Source organism: Myotis davidii, unplaced genomic scaffold, assembly GCF_000327345.1.
Source record: "Myotis davidii unplaced genomic scaffold, ASM32734v1 scaffold59, whole genome shotgun sequence".
Classification (NCBI taxonomy): Eukaryota; Metazoa; Chordata; class Mammalia; order Chiroptera; family Vespertilionidae; genus Myotis; species Myotis davidii.
In genome coordinates this window covers 4,575,577-4,594,069 of record NW_006293001.1, presented here as the reverse complement: position 1 = coordinate 4,594,069, position 18,493 = coordinate 4,575,577, and positions in this window count along the sequence as shown.

Genomic DNA, 18,493 nt, shown 5'->3' with positions numbered 1-18,493 from the left:
TCTGTCTCTCTGTCTCTCTGTCTCTCTCTCTCTCTTTCTCTCTCTCTCTCTCTCTCTTCCTCTCCTCTGTTTGAAAATCAATAAATATTACTTTTTTCAAAAAAGATGTTTTCCATTTGATTTACTTAGTACTAATGAATAGCTTTTATTTCTCAGTAAAACATTATTATGTTTAACCAGAGTTAAATTCAAGTGGTCCTTATTCTTTTAAAAAAGCTGTGTGCTCTATCTATCCTCTATCTATCTATCATCTATCTATCTATCTATTATCTATCTCTATCTCTTTTCTTTTATTGGTTGCAAGTGAAGCTAAATTTTCTCCAAAAGGAGCAAATCATCATGATTGTGGGCACTGAAAAAGTCTTCCTCATAGTGCAGTGCATGGTTTCTCCCTTTACTTCTGTATTGTCTTCAGAGTAAATCTTCACAACAGCCTTATCCCACAGCCTTCCCCAAGGAAATGAATGACAGTAGGTGTTCAAAACAACCTTTTCCCTCTCACTCTCCCATCCCTTTTGAATGCATGCAGAGACTGTTGCAACAAGAAAAGTGTCTACAAAAAAATATACTTCTGAATGTTAATAGTGGTTATATCTAGATGGTAAGATCCAGGTAATTTTTGTTTCATGTTTAAAATTATTTTTCTGCACTGAAAGTGAATTATTTGTGTAAAAATATTTCAAAAAGAGGTTGCTTTTGGAATATATTTTTTCTTTGAAAATATGGTACTGAAAGTCTATAACCACTAAATTCATTAATTTTTTCTACTACCATTTATTCAATACCAGCTTATCTGTCCATCATCAAAAACCAGAGGCCTCTAAACAGAGTTCCTCTCCTCAAGGGGCTCACAACTTCAGCATTGCTTCTGCGGTATTGTTCTTTACATTGGCCATAATTTTCAGCTTATATATTTCATCGTTTTGTTTCTATATTTTTAATAGTACATACTATTTTCACTCATTTTATCCTTAATCAAATTAACATTTTCCCTCACCCTAGAAATTGTTATTTCTTGATAAGACATCTGGGGTTTTCATTTTTTCATAAACCCTTTAATGACCTTGTTATGATTAAGTAAAAAAGATATTTCAGTTTCTGTTCTTAGGCATGGCATTATTTATAAGCAAGTGTTGAGTTCTGTGAGTTAGAATTGTTCCATGTCCATCTACAGCACTTGGAGTAAAAGACTGGCTTTGGGAGTATCTCAGACTACCTATTTTAACCAAATGAATGAATGAGATATAAGTAGTTACACCGAGTGGTTTAAGTTTCAATAATTATTCCCACAACACATATTGACAGAAAAGATTTTCTTATGACTTAATATTGGAAAATAAGTCAATATTTATTGAAAAGTTTCTATCTTTTCTTCATCCCCCAACTGTGCAATGCAGGAAAGTGTGGATAATATGTATTACATGAGCTATGTTATAGTATCTACATATTACCTGGTGGTACCTATATCAGTCAGTCTGCCTAACTGGGTATAATTGTCTCATTCCACATCAGTTGACAAATAATAATATGTCTTCAAGTACCATAGGTTGTTTTGGTGTTTGGTGGCTTAAAAAGTATTTTTAAACTGAGATTCCTCATTTAATGTGTTTTCCAGTAATATAATTCATTGTCATTTAAACTATATGTATATTCTTCCCAGACAACTTTTTTATATCCTTTAGTGACACTAAATTTAGATGTGCTATGAAAAGTTAACTTACGCTTCATCAAATAATCAAGACCCTCAGATAAGCTTATAGACTGTTCACTGTGTGTGTGCTCTTTAAGCTTATACCTCCTTTACAATTTACCATGTTTATAGAACCAGTTGCTTTGTATTTTTTCAAATTAATTTAAAACATTTTCCTATGATATTATCTTCATACTTTCTTCAAAATTGTGGAATAGGATATTAGTTTTATTTCACATTGTTTTGTTCTTCAGAGGTTTATGGAATGTTTATTTACTAGATATGTACACTCTTATATTAAATAATCCATCACAGTATTGTTGAAAAAGCCCTAATGTGTGGAAAATTAGTCCCAGCTCTACCACTAATCTCTGTATAATAAGGAATAAATTGTGAATTCTCTGAGTGTCAGTTTCTTCAACTATTAATTAAAAGCTTATACTGGATCATCTCCAAGTTCCCCTCACATCTAGAAGGAAAGACATACAGTTGGTTAAAATATTATTTCTTAAATATGAGGATCCCAAGAAGGACAAGGAAACTCAATGATACTGTCTTGTCTTAGTCATTCATGCCATCATAATACTGCTATTGAATTGTTACTATGGGTTAAGCTATACTAAGTATTGGAATGCCAAGTTTAACAAAAAAAGACATACCAGCTCTCACTAGGTTTTTGGTCTAGTGGAGTGGTCCTTACTGAGAGCAGCTTTGCCTCTGAGGGGATATTTGGCCAGGATGGAAATAAGTTTATTTTTACAACTTGCATCTAGCAGGTTAAAGGACAGAAATGCTGCTAAACTCCTACAGGGCACAGGAGAGACCCACAACAAAGACGCATCTGAACCACATTGTGAGTCCCACCACAGTAGTGCAAGACACTAACATTCATAGACAGTCAGCCAGTGTGAATCTGGCTGCTCACATCAGCATTTTTCAAATTCTCCTAGAAATCATGAAAAAGAAACAAGGAGAAAACAAAATGACTTACAAACTCTATATCTTCAGAGTAATAATCGGACAGCTATCTACAGATTCAAAGCAGGTATAAAGGCTTTTTAAAGCAATTGAGATTAGAAGAAAGATAAGAAGAGGGAAAAAATTTCAGAAAGTTTAGTGACAATACATATTAGAAAGCAAAATTATAAACTAAAATTATACTTTCTTGTGGGGAGGGGTATGTGATGAAATACAGAGCTATATTTTTCTTATTATTGCAACATTACTGAAAGAACTGAGAGACCTGAATTAGCAGAAGGAGCCATTCTTGACTCAGTTTTAAGAATGTAATAATAAGGATTCAGAAAGAATCTCTCTCTCTCTCTCTCTCTCTCTCTTTCTCTCTCTCTCTCTCTCTTTCTCTCACACACACACACACACACACACACACACACAAATATACACACACAAACACATTTTTTACCTAGAGCTCATTCTAGAAAACAAACAAACAAACAAAATCATTCAATAATAAACAATGAGACATGAAGCGTCACAGAAACAATAGAATAACACAAGGAACAAAGTGTAACTGAAGAGCGAAACATAGCCGCAGAAAAAGAACATTCACTGGAAAGGCTACTAGAAGCGTAGAAAATTATGACCAAAAATCTATTTATTTTAAATGAATAAATTTATAAAGGAAGATTATAAAGTAGAAATGTAAGAATTCAGGGAAGAGATGTTAAGAAAACAGGCAGAGATAAAACATAAACTGGCAGTGTTATTGTTGGGGAGAGATCGTCATTCCTACCTGCTGCTAGTGAGAGTGGGCATCTTGTGATATCCCCCAAAAATGAATTTTCTGAGACTCACACAGGAAGATGAGCTATTGTAGAAAACTTTATTTTCATGGAATGACACCCCTGAGTTTCCAAGGTCCCATTTCCCTTTGTCTTTCCAAGGAAAAACTGCAGCTATGGTTTCAATAGGGCTACAGTCAAAGCTAGTGTCCAGAGGCTTTGCTCCAGGCAAGCTGTGTGTGTGCTTCCTGCTGCAGTCCATCAGTCCCTTGTGTGCGAGGTCTGCATGGCCATGGGCTACATGGGCCACTGCCAGGAAGCCAAGGGCCAAGAGCACAAGCGCCTTTGTTTAGGGGAATACATATTCCCAAATTGTCATGGGTTTGCAGTGGCCCCACCCATTCTGGTCAATGATCACTGTTTCCAGGTTTGACTGGCAGGCAAATACCTTCCCTATGTCACCCCAACTTCACTGCACATGCATCTATTTCCCCCTTGGTGGACCTCTTCTCCCCAGTGAGCTGCAGGGAATGGGCCAGTGGTTTCCTGGGCTGCCATACTTATAATGGCTGGCTTCTCCCTGTGCTCCTTTCCTATTATTATAATTAGGTAATTATAATGGTACTAGTGGCCCAGTGCATGAAATGCATGCATTGGAGCGGGTGTCTCCTCAGCTCAGCCTGCACCCACTGGCCTGGTCACCCCTAACTGCCCCCTGCCCCCCTGGTAGCTCCTTACTGCCTCTCCTGACTGCCTGGTTGCCCCCAACTGCCCACCCCCACCAACCTGGTTGCCTCTCACTGCCCCTCTCTGCTGGCCTGGTCACCCCTCACTGTCCCCACCCCTGCCGGCCTGGTCACCCCACGCAGCCTGGTGCTCAGTCATTTGGTAGCCCCTCACTGCACGCACCTGCCAGCCTAGTCACTCCCAACTGCCCCTCCCCCCCCTGCCCCCCCTGGTAGCTCCTTACTGCCTCTCCTGACTGCCTGGTTGCCCCCAACTGCCTGCCCCCGCCAACCTGGTTGCCTCTCACTGCCCCTCTCTGCTGGCCTGGTCGCCCCTCACTGTCCCCCACCCCCGCCAGCCTGGTCACCCCACGCAGCCTGGTGCTCAGTCATTTGGTAGCCCCTCACGCCCGCACTTGCCAGCCTAGTCACTCCCAACTGCCCCTGCCCCCCTGCCCTGGTCGCCATAAAATAATTTAGATAATTAAGAACAAATATCAGAACAGAAAAAAGTATCTGTCATGTTGATAAATGTAAAGGGAAATTTATCATCACCTGAGGTTCTCAAGGAAACAGGTACTAATAAGAAATTCGAAGTGCAAGAGATTTATGGAAGGGAATGCTTGTGAACATTAAAGGGAAAGGAGAGTAGGACAGGAGGTTGTGATGCAGGTTGGACACCAATGGAAGGAAAAAGGGAATGAAATGGGGCTGAACAGCATTTCCCCTAAATATTTAGAAATTACTGTTGTGGTTTTAACATAGTTTACAAATATATGGATACTCCTCCCTCCAAGAAATGAAGCATAACTCCCTTCTACTTGATTGTGGCCTGGACTTAGTGGGCTCACTTCTAATGACTAGAGTATGGAAAGGAAAATGGCAACTTTACAATGAAAAAACCTAGCAAATACCACTGTATCCAAGAGACCAAAATTATCACTAGTGATAAGTCATGTTGATACCATGTGCCATCTGATATCATGCTATGAAAACTGTACTTCATCTCTGTGACTTTCTTTACAAAAATTAATAATCCTAATCTTACCATGAGAAAATATCAAGAAAATTCATGTTGAGGAACATTTTAATATATGCCTGGCCAGAAATCTTAAAAATTGGCAAGGTCATGAAAATCAAGAAATGACTAAGAACATGTTATGTCATAAATTAAAGAGTTTTAAAAAGGTGTAACAATTATACAGCGCATGGTGTACTGCATTGGATCCTAGGGGAAAAGGGGGACATTAATGGAAAAACTGGTAAAATCTAAATAAAGCCTGTAATTTATTTAACAATATTATACTAATATTAATTTCTTAATTTGCATAAATGTACTATGGCTATGTAAAACATTAACATTAGAGGAAGCTGGGTAAAGGATAAAGGGAACTAACTGCGCCATCTTTATAAGTCCTCTGTATCTCTAAAATTATTACAGAATACAAAGTTTATTTAAAAGGTCACACAGACTAATATAAAATTTTAATTAGAACAATTCAACAAAAGACACGCTTATATTATGATGAGAATCTATATTAAAATTAAAGAGATTGGTTCTAATAAAGAAGGTCAGGCATGACTTTGCTGAAAAGTGACACTTAAGCAGAGATCTGAGGAATGAGTCAGTTATTTAGTTAAAGAACAGATGGAAGAGTGTTCCTAGAAGAAGAAACAACATGTGCAAAGAAACTATGACAAAAGAGAGGAGAATAAGTACCAGGGACTGTAAAGAAACTGAAAGTAAAAGGTGGGAATATGGTCTAAAATGAAACTGATGAGCTAAGTAGAGTCTAAAATATCCAGGAATAGTAGACTATATTAGGGAATGATGTTGAATCATTGAAATGTTTGAGTATTACTGGTACACATTCAGATATATATATTTCTTAAAGACCATACTAGATGTTTTGTGGTACTGCATAGGGGCACCAACGAAGATGTTATTATAGAATCTTCATTAAGACTTTGCACAAGAGTACTGGTAATGCAGAGTAGAGGAAATACTTGAGAGACATTTAGGAAGAAACATTGATAAGACTTGATGGTTTTGGAAATGGGAATTGAGAATGAAGGAAGTACCAAGGTTGGCCCCTGCTGTCTAGCTTTTCTAAGGGTTAGTTTAATAGATTAGTTGCAGTAACAACCACAATTCTTTGCTCTTTTTTTGTATGAAACCTTTGTCATGTTTTTTTTTTCTAGTTCCTCTTAGAAAAAAGATGGAATCTATTTTCTGACATCTAAATACTAATGTTTAATCCACTGAGAAGTTAACAGAGATGATGCATGCATAAACTTAAAAAAATATTGTTTGCTCCTGATTCTACTTTTATCTCTCTGCCATGGCCATAAGAATATATGTTAGGCTAGCCTGCTGGAGTAGGAGACATAAAAAACAGAGCCATATCCCCAGTTGTTCCAACCAGGACCATCCTAGTTAATTTATCACACAACCAACCAGCCATGTGAGCAGTCCAGCCAAGATCAGCCAATACAACTTGCATCTGCTCATATCCGTAGATTCATGAATAAGACTAGCCAACATCAGTCAAGCCCAGTTCAGGTCAATTAAACTCTACAGAAGTGTGCTTTAAAAAAGTATAGTGTGGGGTTGTGTGGCTCTATTACCCAGTATTATTATGCCAAATGTAACCTATACAGATGCCATCTTAATGCCATTCATAGGTCTACTGGGGACCACTGTCAGTTTTAAGAGCTCTTTGTGAATCTCTTCACCATCTTATCAGCTTCAGAATCCCTCTCTAAATTATAGACATTTAAAATTTCAAACACTAATTTTCTAGTCTCCCTTATATCTAGTTAGTAGGCAATGAGGCAGTAAGGAATTTTGCTGTGGTCTTATAAGAAAGAATTTAGTAAAAAGAAAAACATTGGGGGTTGGGGAATCTGTGTTCTTTAATCTGATATTGTCTCCTATGATGGCAGGAATTTCAGCTGCCATTGTGAGAGATTGATACAACAAGCCAATGTATGAGGACTAAATTTTGAATAAATATCACTATGGATGACAAATTGCAAAGATGGTAAAATGTCTTTGGTGATATTTTTAATTGTCCCTAGAAATATCAATCTACAGACACCTTATTTTGAGAAAATAAAGATCCATGTTATGTACAGTATATTTAGGTAAGTGTTTTGTTACAGGCAGGTAAAAACACCAGTATAGGTCTCTTTACTATCTAATACATGAACGTTATAAAAGCAGAGGTATCTTTGGGAGATATTGGAATGTTATACAAATAGATATTCAATAGATTATGGATAAAATGATTTCTATGTTTCAAGGACCTAGGGGTAACTCTAGGTAGAAGAATAATTTTTTTAATTTTTCTAATATGTAAAATCATTAAAAATTACAAAGCAGAGAGAATAACTTTATAAATCCATCACCAGCTTTAAGAATTATCAATGGAGAGCCAGCTTTATTTCATCTAAAATGTCCACTAATTTCCCTGCTCCCATCTTACTTGAAACAAATCTCAGATATCAGGATGAGAATATTTTAAGAGTTTTAGCTTTTAAATGGACTTTTAAAACTATACTATGTTAATTATTTTTTTAAATACTTATTATTTCAATTTAAAGGGACTTCATCTGATTTGTTCAGAACTTTATGCAACAACCCTATTTATTAGATCACATTATGAGTTCCTGACTACCCTGAGTGTGGGGGAGGGGTAGCCAACAAGAAAGAGTAAATCAACTCCTATAAGTGTAGCCTAGACCTATATGTTTATAGTAATTTAAACATTTATTACACTCATATTTATGAAATTGATCCAAATAAATTATAGTATATGGATTTGAGTATGATGTTGATTATATTGTATTATTTACATTTTAGTAGCTGGGATCATTTTTTTTCCCAACATGGTATTTGCTTAAAGTAATTATACTGACTGAGAACAGTGGCAGATTGAAATTAAATGTTTGGATTAAATATTTTGTCAGCAAACATGCAGCAACTGCTTTACTGCTGTTTCTTCTCTTCCATGCATACTGATTACAAAATGATTAGCTTTTATTTTGGCACAGTTTTAAAATACTTAGATAAATGCTGTTTGATATCAAATTTACCTTCTAATTGTTTCAATAGCTAGGGGGAGGGGGAGCTTGCGGGGAGGATGCCAAAGAAATTTAAGGCAACATTCAAACTTCCCACTCAGTCTTCTTCAAACAAATAAAAAAATTGTCAAGTCTAGATATAATTCTGGTTTTATAAGGCCTAAGTTTTGGCTAAATATTAACTCTACCAGGTGTGCTCAGCGCTAGCAGGAGGGAGAAAAGGGGTCATTTTATGCTAAAAAAAGAAACAAACTATTTTCAAGAGGGTGCTCCTGTGGCTTTGTGAATATTGATTGTCTCTGCAAAATAGTTGAATGTGCTAAATGGAAGTAAATAAGAACATATGGTTTAACTCTACCCATAACTACAAATGCATTTTTAATAATCATCATAGAAGTATTTGACAAGATGTTTTGTTTTACTTTCCAGAATCAGACCATTAAAAGCAAACCTCTGAGTATATTTTGTAAATCTCTATTGTACATTCACTGAAACTCTGATCAAAATTGAAAAGTTCAGGGTCATTTTCAAGTCACACTAGGGGCTGAATATAGGCCAAATGCCAACTGATAAAGAATTCACACTCTTTACCTTTCAATACATACATATTCCAAGGAATGACAAAATCAACTGAAGGAAAACGTACTGAATGTTCTAATGTAATGATATGTTCACAAAAATTATTAAATGCTATATTTGCATATTTTTATGAACTCATTCATATTGACAGTGTAATACCAATTCAATACTGGTTTGCCCTACACCTGATAAAGTGTCAGAGGGGTAATCAGTTCTTTACTTACATCGCTTAAGCCTATCTTACTCTTCCAAATCCTGTGGAGCATGACAAATCCAGCCCTGGGATGACCCAAGCTATCTATTTATTTGTTTACACCAGGACATGGTATATTCAGGGTGTCCCCCCAAAATATATATGCACTTTGAATGATTATAAAGTCAGGGTTTATTAACATACAGTTTTATTTTCAAAATTTAAAATAATATATGGCAATGAATATATTTTTTTTTTGCCAATGCCTGTTTTCAAACTGATGACCATCCTGGTTCAGGCACTGCTGATAACATAAAGCAATGGAATCACAATCATCAAGAATTATTTTGTTTGGTATTTGTATGCCCTCAATCCATTGACTGTTGCCAATGTTGTACTGTAAACTTTATCTTTTATGTATCCCAATAAAAAAAGTCTAGTGGCATTTTAGGATAAATTTTCTTTGTTTGAAACTTAGTCTGGCTTCCCCCATTATTTCAAATCAGTTAAGCCTGAAAAGAAGTGAAAATTAAGTGAGTTATTAGCTGCTAAAGTGTGTATACATTTTTTGGGACACCCTACTTATAATGCTGGAGAAACTAAACTGGTTCAAATGAAAAATTATGAAACTATTTGGTTTGGTATATGTTGAACCATCCAAGTCACATCATGTACAAGATTCAATTGAAATAAGAATAACCTTGGTCAGAATGTCAGGTTTTCTGCATTTAATTCTCAGGATAATCCAGAGTTCTGCCACCTGATAACAAACAGGGCTTTCCTTCATTGTCTGTTCCTGGTATATGATGGAGTAGGAGGAGAAATGGAAAGAGAAAAGGACATAAATGAAAGGGAAATGGATTAGGTCAAAATGGATTTCAACTCAAATCTACATTTCTGTTATGTTTCTGTTGCTCCTAACTAGACCTGACCTTCCTCAGGATTACTGTTGTTAAGGTTGCTTTTGGATATTCGGGAATTGCCTGAACACCTCTGTGGCATGATATAAAGGACAATAAAAATATGAGTCTTCATTTTGAGAGTGTCAAATGCAAAATGAGATACTGTGAAGTATTTGTAGGACTATACAGGTGCCCGTACTGAGTGTACCTATTATCATCATTATAGAAGACTAGAGGCCCTGTGCACGAAATTTGTGCATGTGGGGGATGTGTCCCTCAGCCCAGCCTGCACCCTCTCCAATATGGGACCACTTTAGGGATGTCTGACTGCCCTGTGGGATAGGGCCTAAATGGGCAGTCGGACATCCCTCTCATAGTCCAGGACTACTGGCTACCAACTGTTTCTGCCTGCCAGCCTAATGACCCCTAAGCACTCCCCTGCCAGCCTGATCGATGCCTAACTGCTCCCCAGCTGGCCCAATTGCCCCTAACTGCCATCGCCTACCAGCCCAGTCACTCTTAACTGCCCTTCCTTGCCAGCCTGGTCACCCCTAACTGCCCTCTCTTTCAAGCCTGGTCCCTCCCAACTGACCTTCCCTGCTGGCCTGATCACCCATAATTGCCCTCTCCTGCTGGCCATCTTGTGGTGGCCATCTTTGACCATATGGGGGTGGCCATCACATGTGTTGGAGTGATGGTCAATTTGCATATTACCTCTTTATTAGATAGGATACGTTATTTATCATCTCTTTTGTCATGAAGCCACACTAGGTGCTTTATAAGGCAAAATTCAAAAGAATAGTCAAGTTTTTATAAGCTAAAGGGTTGAAGGTGAAGCAAGAAGCAAGAAAATTGACAAACTAAATTACTAAAACTATCTGGAAAAGACAATATATTTATATAATACTAGAGGCCTGATGCACAAAAATCATGCAAGAGAGGCCCTCACAGCCCCAGCTGCCTCATGGCCCTGTAGCCCCACCTCCCACCCACTGGTCATTCTGGAAAGTCACCCATAAGATTGTTCTGCCATCAGATCTAATTATATTATTAGCTCTTTATTATATAGGATACACAGTGCAATGAATACAAGTATTAATGTACTTGGTCATCAGGTGACAGCAAACTAGCTACATCTTTGTGGCACAGACTGGCTGTTCTTGTTCCTTCTATGCACACAGCTAGATTGCATGTCCCAGACTCTAGTGAGGAGGTTTGCAATGTGTCTAAATTCAGAACAATGGAATATGGGCAGACGGGATTAGTAACCTCTCTATTGTCAGTTGAACTTTATGTGAATAAGAAAAAACATGAACTAATTCACTGAGATTTTGTGGTTTATTTATTACATCAGTCAGCACTACTTTAACTATTATGAATATGTGTACCTAGCAAAACCTTAAATATTTAGAATTACCTTAGCAATTGGGCAAAAAATGACAAGGATATTGATATTTGAGGTCTGAAAGGTAGATATCCAAGTTTTAAAGAACCATAGAATTGGAAAAATTATCCCTGCTTCTGAATTAGCCAACACCCTCCCACCCTACCACACCCATGTGTGGGTTCTCCAGCACTCACTGCTTCCCTTCATTGTTTTTCTTCAGGTCATTCATATAGACTTGATGCTTTTTAAAAAATATTTTTATTGATTTTTAGAGAGAGAGGAAGGGAGAGGGAGAGAGAGAGAAACAATGTGAGAACAAAACATCAATGAAAACCTCAGTTGCTCACCCTCCCCAACAGCCCCTACCTGGGGTCAAGCCCACAACCTGGGCATGTGTCCTAAGTGAGAATTGAGCCAAAGACCTTCTGGTGCATGGTACGATGCCCAACCAATTGAGCCATGCTGGCCAGGGCAAGATGATGCTTTAGGTAGAGGACCTAGCATTGCCACCTAGGATCCTGTCCCACAGCAGCTTAGGGTTCTTACCTGTGGGCAATTTGTACTACAACTGGCTGGGATGATGGGTGTAAGGGAGATATATTTCATTCCAATCATAGCATCCAAATGACTTATTTGAATTTCTTTCCACTTTCCATGAAAAATAATAAAAGACTAGGGTTTATATATAATGGTAAGTACATAAAAGGCTTTGCAAACTCTCCTAGGCACAGCCCAGTAAGAGGATTAGTTATTCACTACTCAGATCCCATTAACTTGTTTCTTACTAAGCTTCCTAGGTTACTTATGAAGTGAGTGGGAAGAGCATAATATGAATAATAGTGGAAAATACTTTTGTAAAAGAGAAAGTGAATATAGTACTCAATGGAACTATGAGAACCAATATATTGGGCCAGATATGGTACATAATCTGGCATATGGGTAACCACCCTTACCCCACATGCCAATCACATCTTGCCTATGGTAGAGATCACTAAATGATCCCTGAGTTCTTACAGTCTTTATCTCCAGAGTCCTGAAATAGCTGGAAACCATAACATATCATACCCATTACAATCTACTTAAGATAGTACAAGTTTGCCAAACTTGCTATGTACCCTTTTTTTAAAGCTACTGTTTTATTTTACTGTATAAAAGAGAAGTACAAATCCTACTGCTCTGTATATTTCAAATTTCCCCAGCAGACCACCTGCTGAGAACTTGATGTATGCCCATTGCCACCATTCTCATGTTAGTTGCATCTTTAAAAGCACATAAAAAGTAAGAGTACAAGATACCCTTACTGTGCCATATAAAAAATACAAGTGGTCCCTTAACCCCTGAAAAAATAAAACAATTGAATAGGATCTGGAACAAGCATGTCAAACTCAAAGGCTAACATGGGCCCATTAAACAAGGTTGAAGTGTATGTGGTTCAAAAAAATCAAAAGCTTCAATTTTCATAAACAGGATATTGTAAAAATTAAGTTACGGAATTTGTATTAACACATTTCTTACATACCGTTATATTGGCTGGGCAGCAAAAATATTCATTGTGTGCCGCATGCGGCCCACGGGCTGTGAGTTTGACATGTTTGATCTGGAACCTTTGAGATACCTTGCAAATTAAAATTTTTAAAACTCTCTATTAAAAGGAATAGCTAACTACAACCTCATCAATGTTACCAACCCAGATGGAAAAAAGAGAGATTTACTATAGGGTATTGTCATTGTAATGGAAAAAGCCCCTCTAGACATTTCAATTTCATGTGCAGTCTCAAAAGCAGTTGTTTGGATTATCCAACCTAACTTCTTCAAAGACTGGGAAGGGCAAAACATGTTCTTTCATTGTGGAATTTTACCATGTCACTTCTTTGATTACAGTCATCTGTCTTTCAAGTTGTTATAGAAAGAAACTTGAAAACAGTCATCCAAACTGGATGAGGGCTGCCTTGTCCTTTTAAAAGCAAACAACTGTATGTTTTCATCAAAAAGCTGAACAATTTTTCCTGCTAGTCACCTCTTGAAAAGACTTTAGGAAAATGAATTTTTAATATCATTCCACTAACTGAAAAGACACGTTTAAGTGTTATTTTGTTTTTATTATAGCTAGGAGAATTTATTCCTTAGCTGCTTGAAACCAGCAGAGGAAGCGTTGAAATTTTTCCCCATGCCACATGGTACTGTCTTCCGACTCTACCTCCATCCTTGCAGAAGATAGAATTTTGAAGGGCCATTTAAGATGTTGAATATTATCTGAGTTTAACTCAACAAATTGTGAAAAGAGCATAAACCATATTTCAGTTATTAATCTAGCAGCCCACCAGTGAGTGCCCAAGGACTCCTATAGCCCATAAAATTCAGTATAGGTTTTGGATCACTAGAGATAATTTTGCAGAGCCTCAATTTCTCAAAACCTCTGTGCAGCTCTGGTGCAAAAGTAGCTGGACCTATTGATTCAAAGAAGAATCATGGCCAATTTTATGTCTCCACCATCTTTTGTGTCCGTGTAGCTCCTAGTGCCACCATGCAGATAAATTGCTACGGTTGTTGAATAAGAAGATGATTTGCCTCTGATTTTTGATAGCTGCAGAGTACATCCAAACCAGCTTCCAAGATAGTGTGCTGCTTGCCAAGTTAGCTTTTATTACTTCTTAAGTATTATTTGTAGGTACATAAATCATGGGATTGAAAGCCAAAGTATAGTGATTCAACCAGCTCTGTCATCTCACTACTTGTGTTACCTTGGACAAATCACTTACCTTTTCTAAGCTTCAAATTCTTCAGGTATCAAATGGAGGTGTAAAGTGACACCTCCTTAATAAGGTTGTCATGCAGTTTTTAAGAAGGTAATTCATATGAAGCATTTATCATGCTATATCATTGCCTCTCAAACTTGAGTGTGGACACATTTCTCTTGGAGATCTTATTAAAATGTGGATTCTAACCTAGTAGATTTGGGATGGGGCTCACAGGTTTACTGGTGAGGCCAATATTGCTATGCCATGAACCATAATTTGGTTGGAAGTTTCTAGAGCACCTGAAGTTATTCTATCAATATTATTTTATTATCATTTTCATAATTATTATTAATATCTGCCTTTCCTACCAAACACGATCTAAATTAGGGACTATGCTCCAGCATCAGCTGTTCTATCCCCTCCCCCCCACTGTTCTCAATACTGTATGCTTACTAAATATTTGCTGGACTAATTAAATGCAGAGTGCTTTCTCCATTGACTTGTAACATTCATTGTTTTTCACCTACTTTTGATTAGCTTACCTTTCATCATAGGTTAAATTAGTATGTTCACTCCATTATTACATTTTTTGGATGTTTTTTTAGTTGAGTTATTTTCCAATGTTATCCTCCAATTACAGTTGCTATGTTATTTTTTGGAGTCGTCATAGCCCTCCGGACTTACCTCTATCATACAAGTATCAAACTATGTGCCTGTTTTATTCCTATCTAGATTTTGTTGTTCTTAAAAGTGAAAATTATGCACTATTTATACTTGTTGCTTCATCACTGAACAAACCCCAGCACACGGTAGATTCTCTATGAAACCCTGTAAAATAGGACAATAGATGAGTTAATAATTGCAAAGAGGCCCCATTTAAAAAAAAACAAACCACTTTCTAATACTTGGGCATCTGAACAGAAAGATTTAGTAATGTTTGTCTTATGTTACCTGACAAGTACTTAAGAAATAGGTTTGTGAATTAAAGTCTTGTCTGTCTAGCTCCATCCAAAACGTGAACCATAATTCTGCATTGGGAGTGGAAGACCAAGTCTTCTCCAAACTCTCACACTTCCTGGAATACAACCATGGGCAAGTCTAGCCGTCTTCATGAGCCCAGCTTTGGCAGGAAGGGGGCCAGGCAGGTATAGAGGCCAACTCTTCTCAGAGGCTTCTGGGCTGCATGTCCCATCAAGACATATTAAGACGGAATCTTCTCAGTTTATTATTCTCCTAGACGTGGTCCCCAGAGGGTGAGAGGAAGCAGGATTTGGGTGGGTTTGGTGGCAGTTCCAGTCTTCCCATCAGCTCTCTCTCTACCCCCACACACAGTAGACTTAGAGATTGACTAATTGGGTAACACTGATTTATTCCTTTATTAAAAACTTGTCCCAAAAAACAGTAAATCATAGAGAAATTTGAACCATAATCTCTGAAATTTTCTATAAACTCTAATCTCCAAATGATGTAATTCAAGTTGTTTAGTTGCTTTATCAGTGCCATGCAATTTCTCAGGGCTGTGGTTCTCAGTCCTGGCTGCACATCAAAATCACCTTGGGGGGGGTAAGGGGACGCTTTTAAAAAATGCTGATGCTGGATGAGCACAACTGAATTATGTTCTATAAGAGCCCAAGCATTTTTGTTTTTTTTAAAGCTACGTAGGCAATTCTTATATGCAGGCAGAGCTGAGATTTTAGTAGATTATTTGCATTATAGAATTGCTCATACATCCAGTAATTTAGCTGAATGGATAATGGGCAGAGGTCCTAGTTAAAATTTTTAAAATATAATTATTACTTTGCACATGGTCTTCAATAAATGTTGGTTAAAATCCATTAAATTTGTTTTATACCACTACTGTTTAAACCACTAAACTGGAGGAAAGAAAAATATAGGGGAACAGTTTCTTTTGGTTTCTTGTTTCAAAGGAAACATATGGTTCTTGTTGCTAAGGAAACAGTCATCTGTTCATGTTCTTCATTCCATCGTTGGGTCACGCCCAGTGTTGATCATGTCAAGACTTCAAGAGAAAAGTATTTTTAAAAGTATTTTATGACCAAGTTTTACTGGATCAAATAAACTATTGCCATCTTTTTTTATATACCCAATGGCCAGAATTATCTTTCCATAAGTGGAGAATTATTTTCAAGGTTTCCCATAAAGGGAAAGCAAAAAATGTATTGCAGGCTTAATAGCAATTGTCTTGAGACTACTCTCAAACATTTAAAACCTTTTCTATTGCAATCTAAAACCCACATTTACATAATCACCAGGGCCTGGACTAAAGTGAGCCTAGTCAGGTGTCTAAGGCACAAAATTTAAGGAGACACTCCTAAAATGTAAGTAAGTGCCGAAACCGGTTTGGCTCAGTGGATAGAGCGTCAGCCTGCGGACTGAAAGGTCCCAGGTTTGATTCCGGTCAAGGGCATGTACCTGGGTTGCAGGCACATCCCCAGTGGGAGGTGTGCAGGACTGTAAAAAAAATCAATAAAATATATATAAAAATAAGTAAGTACCATCTTAATTTAGCACCTTCAGTTATTCATTCACCGCACCCCTTTTCCAAGACCCAATTGTCTCTTGTAAAGTAAAAATGTGTTCCCATATTAAGAACAACAAGGAATACTTTTCCTACTTTAAGTATTAGAAACAGAGGGCTAATATCTTCGTTCTTCTGAAAAACACAATGGGATTTACAACGACAATGAATCATCAGGGTCTCAACTATAGATCTCCTAGTTAAAATGGATGTCCATTTGTAACGTCTTTCCCAACAGACTTGCCCTTCCTTTACTGACAGAGCCACAACTTTGTTCAAGTATCCACCCATCTTCCGTATGATTCATGGATAAATTCTGATTAGTCTGAGTCAATTATGCCATTTCATTCCCTTTGCCCACGATTAGTTAGGAATAGGTATGTGACTCATTTCTACACAATATGACAGGAGGGAATCATTTGGGAGAAGTTTTCTTGTTTTAGAATACATATGCACAGGAGGAAACAGCACCACTTCTACTTAGTATCTGTTGTGTCTACATGGATGCCTGAAACCATAGCAGATTTTTTTCAGTCAAAAGGAGAACCATCAGGGGACAAAGCCAATAAGGTGACCATCGAAGAATAGAACAATGGAAAAATCCTAAACCTTTGATTTCAATCTTATGCTTCTAAAATGTCCAATAAATGAGCCATCTTACCCTTTGGACTGCTTAAAGTAAGAAAAAATACATCTTCTTATTAGGCACAATTTTTTTCAGGGTTTTATATTACTTTCATTCAGAGCATCCTATAACCAAAAACATCTAAGATGTCATTTTTTTTTTTATATTTGGTGGATAATTATTTAAGCAGTGCCTAAAATTACCTGGTACTAGTCACAGCTCCAAGTTCAATGACTGCCTGGTGTTTCCATCATAGGAACCAGGACCTTTAATATGACAGAGCTGCAAGCTTGAGAAGCAGTGATTGTGAGAGGATCCACACCAACGTCTGCCCCTTGGTTCCTGTATTGGGAACATAGCAGCATAGCCACCGATTCAGTGCAAATACTGCACCTGGGAGGACAGCACCCACCACTAAAGGCTATTTGCCCAAGGCTCGGGCCCTAGCTGAGCCTTTCCACTGTCCCATTAGACTAGCTATACCTGGGTGATCTGATGGTCTAATGCGGGCTGATAGTTCAGAAAACGCATCTTAGAAAATGTGAGGTTGGAAGTCAGTTCCTAATATTATCTAGTGAAACCTTCGGTGTTAGTCTGGACTAAATCTACAGTTTTAAAAATCATAGATTTGGAACTTACCTAGTAGCCTATTAAGAACCCCAAGGAACTTTAACTTTACTCACTATTTGAAAACTTTAAAAGTATAAAAGAACATTTTTGGTGTGAACCTGTGGAGAACACAAACTGTATTCTTTTTGTTCTTTAGAATGTAAAGCAACTAAATAGGTACAAAAAATATTTTATATATTCAAAACTCCTGAACCACTTTCAATTTTAACTTATCTAGATTAAATAATTCAGACTACTTTAATCTTCCAATAAAGTCCTGTTTTACAGACTTAAAAGTTTTTTTTGTATTTTTCCTAGATAGTTCTAGTATTATTAATATGCATAGTTAATAACAAAGAATTACATAAAGTTTTTATTATATTTTACATATTGTACATATTTATCCAGATTATATACACTTTTTGGCTTTAGAGTCCTCTTTCATTTAACAGAGTAGTACTGAAAATGTTAGGGAATTTCTGTTCATGTTTTCAGAAAGGAACAAGCAGTCTTCTAACTAATTGTGAAGAGTAAAGCAGAGAAAGCAAGCAGCCTATCAAATGATGAATCCAACAGTGGGATTATGAGATGTTGGAAACAAAACTAATCCACTCAAGATCTGATTTGAAAAGAGGTGAGTGATAAGCCCCATGGTGCAAATGAAGTGCCACCAGAATC